General features: G+C 37.9%; 1 pseudogene; it reads left to right on the top strand.

The window, feature by feature from the left end:
• The window catches only part of LOC138072920 (medium-chain specific acyl-CoA dehydrogenase, mitochondrial-like), a 53227-nt pseudogene extending 41787 nt beyond the window's left edge, over positions 1 to 11440 (top strand).
• The last annotated feature ends 401 nt before the right edge of the window (positions 11441 to 11841 follow it).

Raw genomic sequence — 11841 nt, 5'->3', positions numbered from 1 at the left:
ATCCTCCCACCCCTCTAGGGTTGATACAGCGCCCCTGTTTGAGTTTCCTGAGACATACAGCAAATTCCCCTTGGCTATCTATTTTTCATATGGTAATGTAAGTTTCCATGTTACTCTCTGCATACATCTCACCCTCTCCTTTCCTCTCCTCATGTCCATAAGTCTGTTCTCTATGTCTGTTTCTCCACTGCTGCCCTGCAAATGAATTCTTCAGTACCATTTTTCTAGATTCTGTATATATGCATTAGAATACAGTATTTATGTTTCTCTTTCTAACTTATTTCACTCTGTATGATAGGCTGTAGCTTCATCCACCTCATTAGAACTGACTCAAATGCGTTTTTTTTTATGGCTGAATAATGTTCCATTGTGTATATATGTACCACAACTTCTTTATTCATTCATCTGTTGACAGACATCTAGGTTGCTTCCATGTTCTAGCTATTGTGAATAGTGCTGCAATGAACAATGGAATATATGTGTCTTTTTCAGTTCTGGTTTTCTCAGAGCATATGCCTAGAAGTGGGATTGCTGGGTCGTATAGTGGTTTTATTCCTAGTTTTTTAAGGAATCTCCATACCATTTTCCATAGTAGCTGTGTCAATTTATTTGTAGACTTTTTAATGATGGCCATTCTGGCCAGTGTGAGGTACCCATTGTAGTTTACATTGACATTTCTGTAATAATTAGTGATGAAAAGTATCTTTTCACGTCCCTGGCAATCTCTTATCAAGTTAAACGTGCACTTACCACATACCCAGCACTCCTAGATATTTATCCAAGAGAAATGAAAACAAGGACCTATGTTTGTAGCAGCTTTCTTTGTAATTGCTGAAAACTTGGGAGTGGCAGGGCAGTGGGGGATGCCCATCAGCTGGTGAGCAGATAAAGGATATATGGTACATCCATTTAGGGGAATGCTGCTCTGAAATACTGATCAGCAGCAACGTGGATGAATCTTAAAAGCACTTTGCTAAGTGAAAAGTCAGACACAGAAGGATCAGCTTATTCCATTTATATGACATTCTGGAAAAGGAAAAACTTATGGATGAAATCAGATTGGTGATTTCTTGGGATTGGGAGTAGAGTAAGGGAATTGACTAAGAGAGTACAAAGGAACCTTTAGGCGTGCTGAAATATCTTCGTTGTGGTGATAGTACATATAGTACATATACATCTGTCAAAACTATTAGAAATGTGTATGTTAAAAGAGTTAATTTTTCTATATGTAAATTCTATCTCAGAACACCTAATTCTCAGAGGTGGAGATAGATATTAATAGAAGTTCAACTTTTACTCAGTACATTGCTAGCTCTATTAGTTAAGCTAAAATTAAATGTTCCAAAGCAAATTATGTTAAATGCTTTTACTGACATTTGTGGTAAAAAGATAGTCTTCAAACATACAATGAAATTTGTCTTTGTGGGTAATATGTACATGTAAACTTTAGACTACTGTTGGTTTTGTTGATGAAAAAAGGTGAACAACTTGAGAGCTGTGAGTTAAGTTTTATTTGGGGCAAAACGAGGACTGCAGCCTGTGAGACAGGACCTCAGATAGTTCTGAGAGACAGCTCCAAAGAGGCAGTCAGGGAACGTCAATATATAAGATCTTGGTGAAGGGGGAGTTCAGTGCAATCAAGTGCTTTCTTTACAGAGGTTTTCTGCTAGTCCCAAGGAGCTAATGTCACCGTGAAGGGATTTAGTGATTTTTCTAGCCATTCCCTTCTCCATGAGATCTTGACTCAGGGATTAAACCCAGGTCTCCTGTATTGTAGGCAGATCCTTTAATGTCTGAGCCACCAGAGGGAAATGGGAAGGAGGAGTGTCTTAATAGGACTGTTAAGTTTCCCAGGAGACTCTGTGGGATCATGAAATCAGTTCCTGAAAGTATCCAACTATCAAAAGAACTGGTAGGTCTTTACCAGGGTTTCCCTGGTAGCTCAGCTGGTAAAGAATCCACCTGCAGTTCAGGAGACCCGGGTTCAATTCCTGGGTCAGGAAGATACCCTGGCGAAGGGATAGGCTACCCAATCCGGTATTCTTGCCTGGAGAGTCCCCATGGGCAGAGGAGCCTGGTGGGCTATAGTCCAGTCCATGGGGTTGTAAACAGTCGGACATGACTGAGTAACTTAGCACACAGCACACATCTAAAGATCTGTTCTGCCAGATTCCCTGGAGCACAGAGTGCCTCATTCCACCCTGAACTCCCTGGGGAGGTAAAGTTAGCAGCTGCAGCCCCACAGGGTTCAGTCTCTGCAGAGGCAAATGGCGACTGCCCTTGTCGTTCAGTCACTGGCAGATGCTCTCAGCAAGTGCCATTTGTCATTGACAGGTAAGCGACAATTTGTAGTCAACAGTTTCAGAGTTTGTGAAACATTGTTTTAGATGAGAGTTTCACAAACTTTTTTTTCAAAGATATGGCATACACAAGTATTTTAGATTTTGAGGGCCAGTTGGTCTCTGTCACAAATACTCAGTTCTACCATTGGAGCAAGAAAGTAGCCACAGAGAATATGTAAATGAGTAGGTGTGATTGTAGTCCTGTAAAGCTATATTTAGAAAATAGGCATTGCAGACCATAGTTTGTCCACCTCCATATAAATAGGCAATTGCAGAAAATCTTAAGTGTCTTTAACAGTGCTTAAAGCAAGAATTTATGCTAGCTCAAAATATGTTTCATACTACATATTGTTTTCCTTATTAGGAATTAAATATGGGCCAGCGATGTTCAAAGACAATTCCTCTTGTATCTGAGGAAGATACAAGAGGAGAGTGCCTAAGGAAAATGTTTTAATTGGTGAGGGAGCTGGTTTCAAAATTGCAATGGAAACATTTGATAAAACCAGACCACCAGTAAGTAAGATGGCTTAATAACCTTTATAGGAGTTTTCATTTATTATATTGAATAGTTTTGTTTTAACATTGTTTGTTTGGTCTGTATATTTCTTTTTAAATATCTGCTTTTATTAAAGATGGAGGGATTTTTTTTCTAAGAATTCTTCCACATTCTTGCTGTTACAGAAATTATTTTAGTAAGAGCAAAATTACTGTAGTTGTTAGATTTACAAAGAAGCATTTCACATTTAACTTAATCATTCCTGCTGATGTATACTCATTCCTCTTGCCTCACTCATTAGGAATATTTCCCCTGAGAAGCTTTCCCCTGTTAAACAGAAAGAATGATTTATCTCTAGGCCATGATCCTGTGCCTTGCAAATGCCTTCCATTAACCTTTAATTCATGTAAAATATAAATTTAAATGCTTGTCATTTCCCCCACCCTTTATTGCCTTAAGGTATAGGTCAGCTTCTCTTTGTGCAAACTTTAACTTAGATTTGAGGTAAGTAGCCATTATATGTGTGTTTTAAAGACAACGTGAACTTCTGCTTTGTAAAATGTAATGCTAGGTTGCAGCTGCTGCTGTGGGACTAGCACAGAGAGCTTTGGATGAAGCTACCGTATGCCCTGGACAGAAAAACTTTTGGAAAGCTGCTTATAGAGGTAATTATAATACTATACTTGTTTTGTTCAAATGTGAAACCATTCATTTTCACTTAATATTTGAAAACTATCTTTTAAATAAAAAATAGTTTATTTCTGCTTTGGTAACAAGAAGATAATGTGAAGTGGAAGTGTCAGGGTGGGTTTTAAGAATAGATTTGCATATGTATATATATATATGTGTGTGTGTGTGTGTGTGTGTGTATAAAAATTTATTTGGCTGCACTAGGTCTTAGTTGCAGCATGTAGGATCTAATTATCTGACCAGGGATTGAACTCCAGCCCCTTGCACTGGGAACGCGGAGTCTTAGCCACTGGACCACCAGAGAAGTCCCAAGAGTAGATCTTCTTTAGACTCTGCTACTATTAATATCTGTTGTCTGCTTTGGGATTTATGTTAATTAAGAAGAAAAAGAACACCTAATATTTAAGTGCCTGTATTATCTCATTCCACCAGTACACTCTTTTTTGTTTGTACTACAGTTTCCATTGGTGAAATCATTCAGTCATGTCTGACTCTTTGCGACCCCATGGACTGTATCCTACCAGGCTCCTCCGTCCATGGAATTTTCCAGGCAAGAGTACCGGAGTGGCTTGCCATTTCCTTCTCCAGGGGATCTTCCCGACCCAGGGATTCAACCCGGGTCTCCCGCACTGCAGGCAGACGTTTTTACCCTCTGAGCCACCATATTTTATACAATTTACATTAAAGACCAGGAAGCTGCAGCTTAGAATAAATAATTTGTCCAAGAACACACAATTTAGAAATCATAGATCCAGGGTTCTACTTCATGCTCTTAATCCGTGTTACTTCTCATGTCTTCTTGTTTATCAAATAATCAAACAATTTTAGTACTATTTGTTATTGTTGTTTGTTTTTTGGCCACACAGGATGTATTGTGGGATCTTAATTCCCCAACCAGGGATTGAACCTGGGCCCTTGGAGCAATGAAAACTCAGAGTCCTAACCACTGGCTTGTCAGGCAGTTCTCAAGAACTTTTTAATCTTACCTTTTCAAACATGTATGCTTCCCCATTGTCTGTATTCTCTTCTATAACTCCTGTAACTATTGATTGCACAGTGGACAGTCCCTATTTCTATCCCTATGTGTCAGTGGTTCTCAAACTATCTGGTAGAAGATAGGTTTTAATTTCCAGTCAACTGTGTACCATTATTTTTATAAAATATGAGAATGTCACAACACTATCAAATTGTTACAAATGCTTACTCTCACTTTGTGTATCATGAACCAGTCCAGTAACAATTTGTGGTCTATAGATGAAACTTGGATTAGTACACTTCTGTATCTCAACCTCAATTATGTAATTTATTTTTGCTATGATCTAGATAACTTTCTCAGATTTGCTTTTCAGTTTTTTTTTAACCCTACATATAATCTCCTCTTCAATCCATTTAATGACTTTTTTTCATTTGTAGAATTTATGTTTGGTTCTTTTTCATTTCTATCCTTTCTTTTATGGTGGCCTGGTTTTTCAACATAGCTTTTCTTTCTCCTTTTTTATCTCTTTAATTATATAAAACTTCAGTTATAGTCACTTTCTGATTTTTTTCTCTGTTATTTCAAGTTCTTAGGGTGGCTAATATTTTGGCCTACTGCATCTGATCTCTCTGTTATGACCAGTTTTTTCCTGTCTTGATTTTTGCTTATAAGCTTATCTGCAGCAGCATTCATTAGTTTCCTTCAATGCATTGTGGAAGTATTCAAGAGACCAGTTTTTTTAATCAGGTAGCCCAGAGGTTTCAGCATTGTTAGAGCTGTTTTTTTCACATAAATTTCTCCACTTGTGAAATCCTATACCACAGCTGTATACATTGACTACATGCTTAAAAGAGATTCCTTTTTAAAATCTCCCAGACAGAATCTTGGGCAAGAAATAAGCTTCTTTATGGCCTTCTTGCCTTGATGAGCTGAGACTTTTAGTTCTTCCTTAGGAAAGAGAAGTTCTTATAGGCAGAGAATCTCAATTTCAGCCCCTCATCTTTTTCATTCTCACATGTCTCCTGTTCTGTGTTCATTAAAACTCCAACTCCTATCACATTAGACTCAAATCTCATCTGATTATTTTTCCTTCCCCATGTCATTGCTTCTCAATCAGGATTAAATTTTTGGAGGCCTTTGGAGATTAATTTCTTTCCTTTGAGTTGTTTTATTTTGCTTTTATTTTTTAAATAACTTATTTTTGACTGTGTTAGGTCTTTGTTGCTATACTTGCAAGCTTTTCTCTAGTTGCAGTGAGCAACTCTCTTAGTTGTAGTGAGGGGGCTTCTCATTGGAGTGACTTCTCTTGTTGCGTGGCACAGGTTCTGGAGTGCAGAGGTTTCAACAGTTGGCATGTGGGCTCAGTAGTTGCAGCTCCTGGGCTCGAGAGCACAGGCCCAATATTTGTGGCACACTTTCTTAGTTGTTCCATGGCATGTGGAATCTATCTGGACCAGGGATTAAACCTATGTCTCCTGCATTAGCAGGCAGATTATTTACCACTGAGCCATGAGGGAAGCCCCCTTGTTTTGTTTTTAAGACAAACATTTCTTTGTGTTTATGGACAAAAAGAGAGTTTATATTAGCTCATTTATGTCACCAGAGCTATATGTATACAGATTAGGGAAATGTATGTTTATTATTAAGTATTAGTTTCAGTTCAGTTCAGTTCAGTTCAGTCGCTCACTCGTGTCCGACTCTTTGTGACCCCATGAATCGCAGCATGCCAGGCCTCCCTGTTCATCACCAACTCCTGGAGTTCACTCAGACTCACGTCCATCGAGTCAGTGATGCCATCCAGCCATCTCATTCTCTGTCGTCCCCTTCTCCTCCTGCCCCCAATCCCTCCCAGCATCAGAGTCTTTTCCAGTGAGTCAACTCTTCTCATGAGGTGGCCAAAGTACTGGAGTTTCAGCTTCAGCATCACTCCTTCCAAAGAAATCCCAGGGTTGATCTCCTTCAGAATGGACTGGTTGGATCTCCTTGCAGTCCAAGGGACTCTCGAGTCTTCACCAGCACCACAGTTCAAAAGCATCAATTCTTCGGCACTCACCCTTCTTCACAGTCCAACTCTCACATCCATACATGACCACAGGAAAAACCATAGCCTTGACTAGACAGACCTTAGTCGGCAAAGTAATGTCTCTGCTTTTGAATATGGTATCTAGGTTGGTCATAACTTTTCATCCAAGGAGTAAGCGTCTTTTAATTTCACAGCTGCAGTCACCATCTGCAGTGATTTTGGAGCCCAAAGAAATAACATCTGTTTCCACTGTTTCCCCATCTATTTCCCATGAAATGATGGGACCAGATGCCATGATCTTCGTTTTCTGAATGCTGAGCTTTAAGCCAACTTTTTCACTCTCCTCTTTCACTTTCATCAAGAGGCTTTTTAGTTCCTCTTCGTTTTTTGACTTAATGGTGGTGTCATCTGCATATCTGAGGTTATTGATATTTCTCCCAGCAGTGTTGATTCCAGCTTGTGCTTCTTCCAGCCCAGCGTTTCTCATGATGTATTCTGCATATAAGTTAAATAAGCAGGGTGACAATATACAGCTTTGATGTATTCCTTTTCCTATTTGGAACCAGTCTGTTGTTCCAGTCCAGTTCTAACTGTTGCTTCCTGACCTGCATGTAGGTTTCTCAAGGGGCAGGTCAGGTGGTCTGGTTGATTACCTTGTGTAAAGTAACACCTGAAACATTTGATATAATGATGACTGTGACTGATGCATGTGTGCTTAGTCGTATCTGACTCTTTGCGATGCCATGGATGGTAGCCTGCCAGGCTCTTCTGTCCATGGGATTTTCCAGGCAAGAATACTGGAGTGGGTTGCCATTTCCTACTCCGGGGCATCTTCCCAACCCAGAGATCGAACCTGTATCTCTTGTGTCTGCCGCATTGGCAGGCTGATTCTTTACCACTTAGTGCCACCTGGGAAGATCTCCCTTTTTTTCTTCATAGCTCTTAGCACTGCCCAACATTATATCATGGATGCGTTTGTCTGCTATCTTTCTTACTGCATCACTAGAATGTAAGCTCTGCACAAGTAGTAGATTTCTGTTTTGGAAACCTTTATACTTCTAGCACTTATGATATGTTTTGCACTGTGAACTTCTGAACAAATAGTACTGCTTGCATTAATTCATTTAATCCTTGAGGAAGGCCTGAATTGCCATAAACTTCCATCTTAGAACTGCCTTTGTTATGTCCCATAGATTTTGGAATATTATGTTTCTGTTTTCATTTGTCTCCAGGTATTTTTTTAAATTTCCTCTTTGATTTCTTAAGAGATCTATTGTTGTTTTTTTTTTTTTTTAATAACATGTTGTTTACATTCCACATTTTTCATGTGTTTTGCAGGATTGTTTCTGTTTTTGATGTATAGTTTCTACCGCTGTTGTCAGAAAAGACATTTGACATGATTTCAACCTTATTACCCTTATTGAGACTTTTTTTTGTGGTCTGACATGTTATCTATCATGTAGAATGTTTCATTAACTCTTTAAATAGAATGTGTCCTCTGCTCTTTTGGGGTCATGAATATATTTTTCCAAAGTTGTAAGCATACTTCATATTTGAAACTTTCACATATCAAGGTATGGTGGACATAGTTCCATCCTATAACATATCTTGGCCATATAACTCACAGGTAACTTAGTGTCTCCTATTGAAAATATTTACATAAGTCTCCTATTTGATTAGGCTTCTCTGGTGGCTCAGATGGTAAAGAAACTGCCTGCAATGCAAGAGACCTATGTTTGATTCCATGGTTGGCGACATTCTCTGGAGAAGGACATGGCATCCCACTCCAGTATTCTTGCCTGGAGAATGCCATGGACCGACGAGCCTAGTGGGCTACAGTGCATATGGTCACAAAGAGTCCGATACAACTGAGTGACTAACACTTTCCCTGTTTGATTATGAACCTCTAGAGGATAAAAAACATCTTTTATTTGTCCTTATCATTTTCCCATCAGCACCTGATAACAGTGCCACATTATTTTTCACTGTCTATGGCAATTTTCTTTTAAAAATCCCAGGAGCTGCTCAGAAGGATCCATATATTTTTTGTGGTATTTTTTTTTATCAAAAATGTATAACCTCATTCCAATCCTGAGAAAACATCCTGCAAACCCAATCTATGGGACATTCTGCAAAATATAACCAATCAGTATACTTCACAAGTGCACAATGGTCATGAAAGAGAAGTAAAGACTGAGGAATCCTAACAGCTTTGGAAAGACTAGGAAGAAATAACAATTAAATTCAGTTGGAATCCTGGATGCGATCTTACAGCAGAGAAAGGACATTGGTGGAAAACTTGGCCAAATTTGAATAAAATATATAGTTTCAGTTCAGTTCAGTTCAGTCGCTCAGTCGTGTCCGACTCTTTGTGACCCCATGAATCGCAGCACGCCAGGCCTCCCGGTCCATCACCAACTCCTGGAATTCACTCAGACTCGCGTCCTTCGAGTCAGTGATACCATCTAGCCATCTCATCCTCTTTCGTCCCCTTCTCCTCCTGCCCCCAATCCCTCCCAGCATCAGAGTCTTTTCCAATGAGTCAACTCTTCACATGAGGTGGCCAAAGTACTGGAGTTTCAGCTTTAGCATCATTCCTTCCAAAGAAATCCCAGGGCTGATCTTCTTCAGAATGGACTGGTTGGATCTCCTTGCAGTCCAAGGGACTCTCAAGAGTCTTCGCCAGCAACACAGTTCAAAAGCATCAATTCTTCGGCACTCACCCTTCTTCACAGTCCAACTCTCACATCCATACATGACCACAGGAAAAACCATAGCCTTGACTAGACGGACCTTAGCCAGCAAAGTAATGTCTCTGCTTTTGAATATGCTATCAAGGTTGGTCATAAGTTTCCTTCCAAGGAGTAAGCATCTTTTAATTTCATGGCTGCAGTCACCATCTGCAGTGATTTTGGAGCCCCCCAAAATAAAGTCTAACACTGTTTCCACTGTTTCCCCATCTATTTCCCATGAAATGATGGGACCAGATGCCATGATCTTCGTTTTCTGAATGTTCAGCTTTAAGCCAACTTTTTCACTCTCCTCTTTCACTTTCATCCAGAGACTTTTTAGTTCCTCTTCATTTTCTGCCATAAGAGTATATAGTTTAGCTGATAATATTTTACCAATGTTAATTATACTATGGTTTTGTAATACGTTACCACTGGGGGAAGCAGAGTGTAACTTTTTAAGCCTAAAATTAGTTTTTAAAGTTAAAAAAAGTTTCAGGGGAAATAATTTTAAATTATTCAATAAATACCTTAAACTTTTTTCTGTTTAATTCTAGCACCAAGGAATATCATTTTTGCTGGCTGAAATGGCAATGAAAGTTGAACTAGATTGAGTTACCAGAGAGCAACTTGGGAAGTTGATTCTGGTCACCGAAATACCTATTATGCCTCTATTGCAAAGGCATATGCTGGAGTTATCGCAAATCAGTTAGCTTCTGATGCTGTTCAGATTTTTGGAGGCAATGGATTTAATACCGAATATCCTGTAGAAAAATTAATGAGGGATGCCAAGATCTATCAGGTAATGTTAAAAATGATTATGGTTGATTTTTAAGAAACATAGTATTCATAAATCATACGGTAGATCTCTGATTATTTAAAGATTTTATGTCACAGGTAATAATAAATCATCATAATAAGTGGCTGTGAGCCTAAATTTTTAGAACTAATTAACACAAAGAAGAATGTTACTTTGAAGTAAATGCCTTGAGTGAGCAAGATAACAAAGCAAACAGTGTAGACATGTAGATTTATCTGAATAACCCTTCTTTGATTCTTAACATCCTAGCTAGTTGTAACACTCTTTGCTCTCCTAAAAGTTTACATATCACATAAACTAATTAAATTATTTTATTTTGAATCTTACCTGACAACTTTTGAGGTCATATTTGGGAGGTAAAAAAACATGAAGAGAATGTGATATGACTCTGTCTTCTAAATTAAATTGATGGTTAAGAAAACTTAGCGATAGTAGTGAAGAGATAGTGGTGATTTAGTAAATAAGATATAAATGCTCATGCCACATGTATCTTAAGTATTTATAAGCCATGCTTCTCAATATCTCCTCCATTACTTCCCTCAACACCTAGGAAATTATTTGACAAATCTAGTCATTTAAAATCCAGAGGTAGAATCATAGAATGTTAAAGAAAGAAATTTGGGCAGTACAGCCCCTCAATTTAGATTTGAAAAAACTGAGGACCATAATTTGTGCCTTATCTAAAGTTCCAAGTTTATTTGATAATGCTCTCCCTTCCCTGGAGCCTATAATCATTACCTTTTTACTTTTCTCTGGCATCTGAACAAATAGCTAGAAGTTTAAACTGGAAGTGAGGGCTGTCTTCTAGGAATACTTAACTGAACAAAACAAATCCTTCCAGGATCTTTTTTCATTAGCAACTCAGTTCCTTAGGAACAAAAAGTAAAAATCAGGTTTGAGAGTAAGAATAGAAAATGACTGAAGGTGACAACTAGCTAAAACAACTCAAAAAAGTTGGTTTAATATTTCAGCAACATTAAACATTAGAGTTCCCAAATACTTTTTGAAAGTCAATATCCTTTTAAGACTGTCCTCCAAAATTTTGGTAGAGTTCTTAAAACAATTTTAACTAATCTTTAGAGAATTATGTATTTTCATGGTTTTCAGAAAATCAGGTTTCAGAATCACTGTAGATTATAGACCATATGTGTGGTTTGATTCAGTTTAGTATTGGAATGGAGTTTAGAGTACTGCCTAAAATTCTGAGGACTTACATATGAACTATATTTAACCTACTTTTTTTTCCTTCCAGATTTATGAAGGTACAGCACAAATTCAAAGGCTTATTATAGCCCGTGAACACATTGGCAGGTATAAAAAGTAACCAGATCACCATGTTAATAATTCTTGAGTAATTAGAATATGATCTACTATTTAAACTCCAGGAAAGAAGAAGGGCTTTAAGGTTTTTTTTCCAGTGAAAATTTTAACATAGATTCTCTTGTACTAAACTTGTATAACTGATTCTAATAGTATTCAGTTGGCCAAAAAGTTTGTTTGGGTTTTTCTGTAATGTTATGAAAAAACCTGAATGAACTTTTGGGCCAACCCAAGTTTTCTACTTTTGTTTAACTTTATGACTTGCCTTTTCTATAATGCATTTGATTTTATTAAAGTTATGTGTTTTCCTTTAGTTCCATTGTACCTGAATTACATTAACCTAGAAAAATACATTTAGTTTGTTGTTTGAACCTCTGAAAATTAGAGCAACAGAAATTTCTTGGAATTTCAGTGGTTTTCCAAAGACAGAAAAGAAGGTTTATAA

This window comes from Capricornis sumatraensis, chromosome 2 (genome assembly GCF_032405125.1).
Source record: "Capricornis sumatraensis isolate serow.1 chromosome 2, serow.2, whole genome shotgun sequence".
Taxonomy (NCBI): domain Eukaryota; kingdom Metazoa; phylum Chordata; class Mammalia; order Artiodactyla; family Bovidae; genus Capricornis; species Capricornis sumatraensis.
This window is presented reverse-complemented; position numbering and strand designations above follow the sequence as displayed.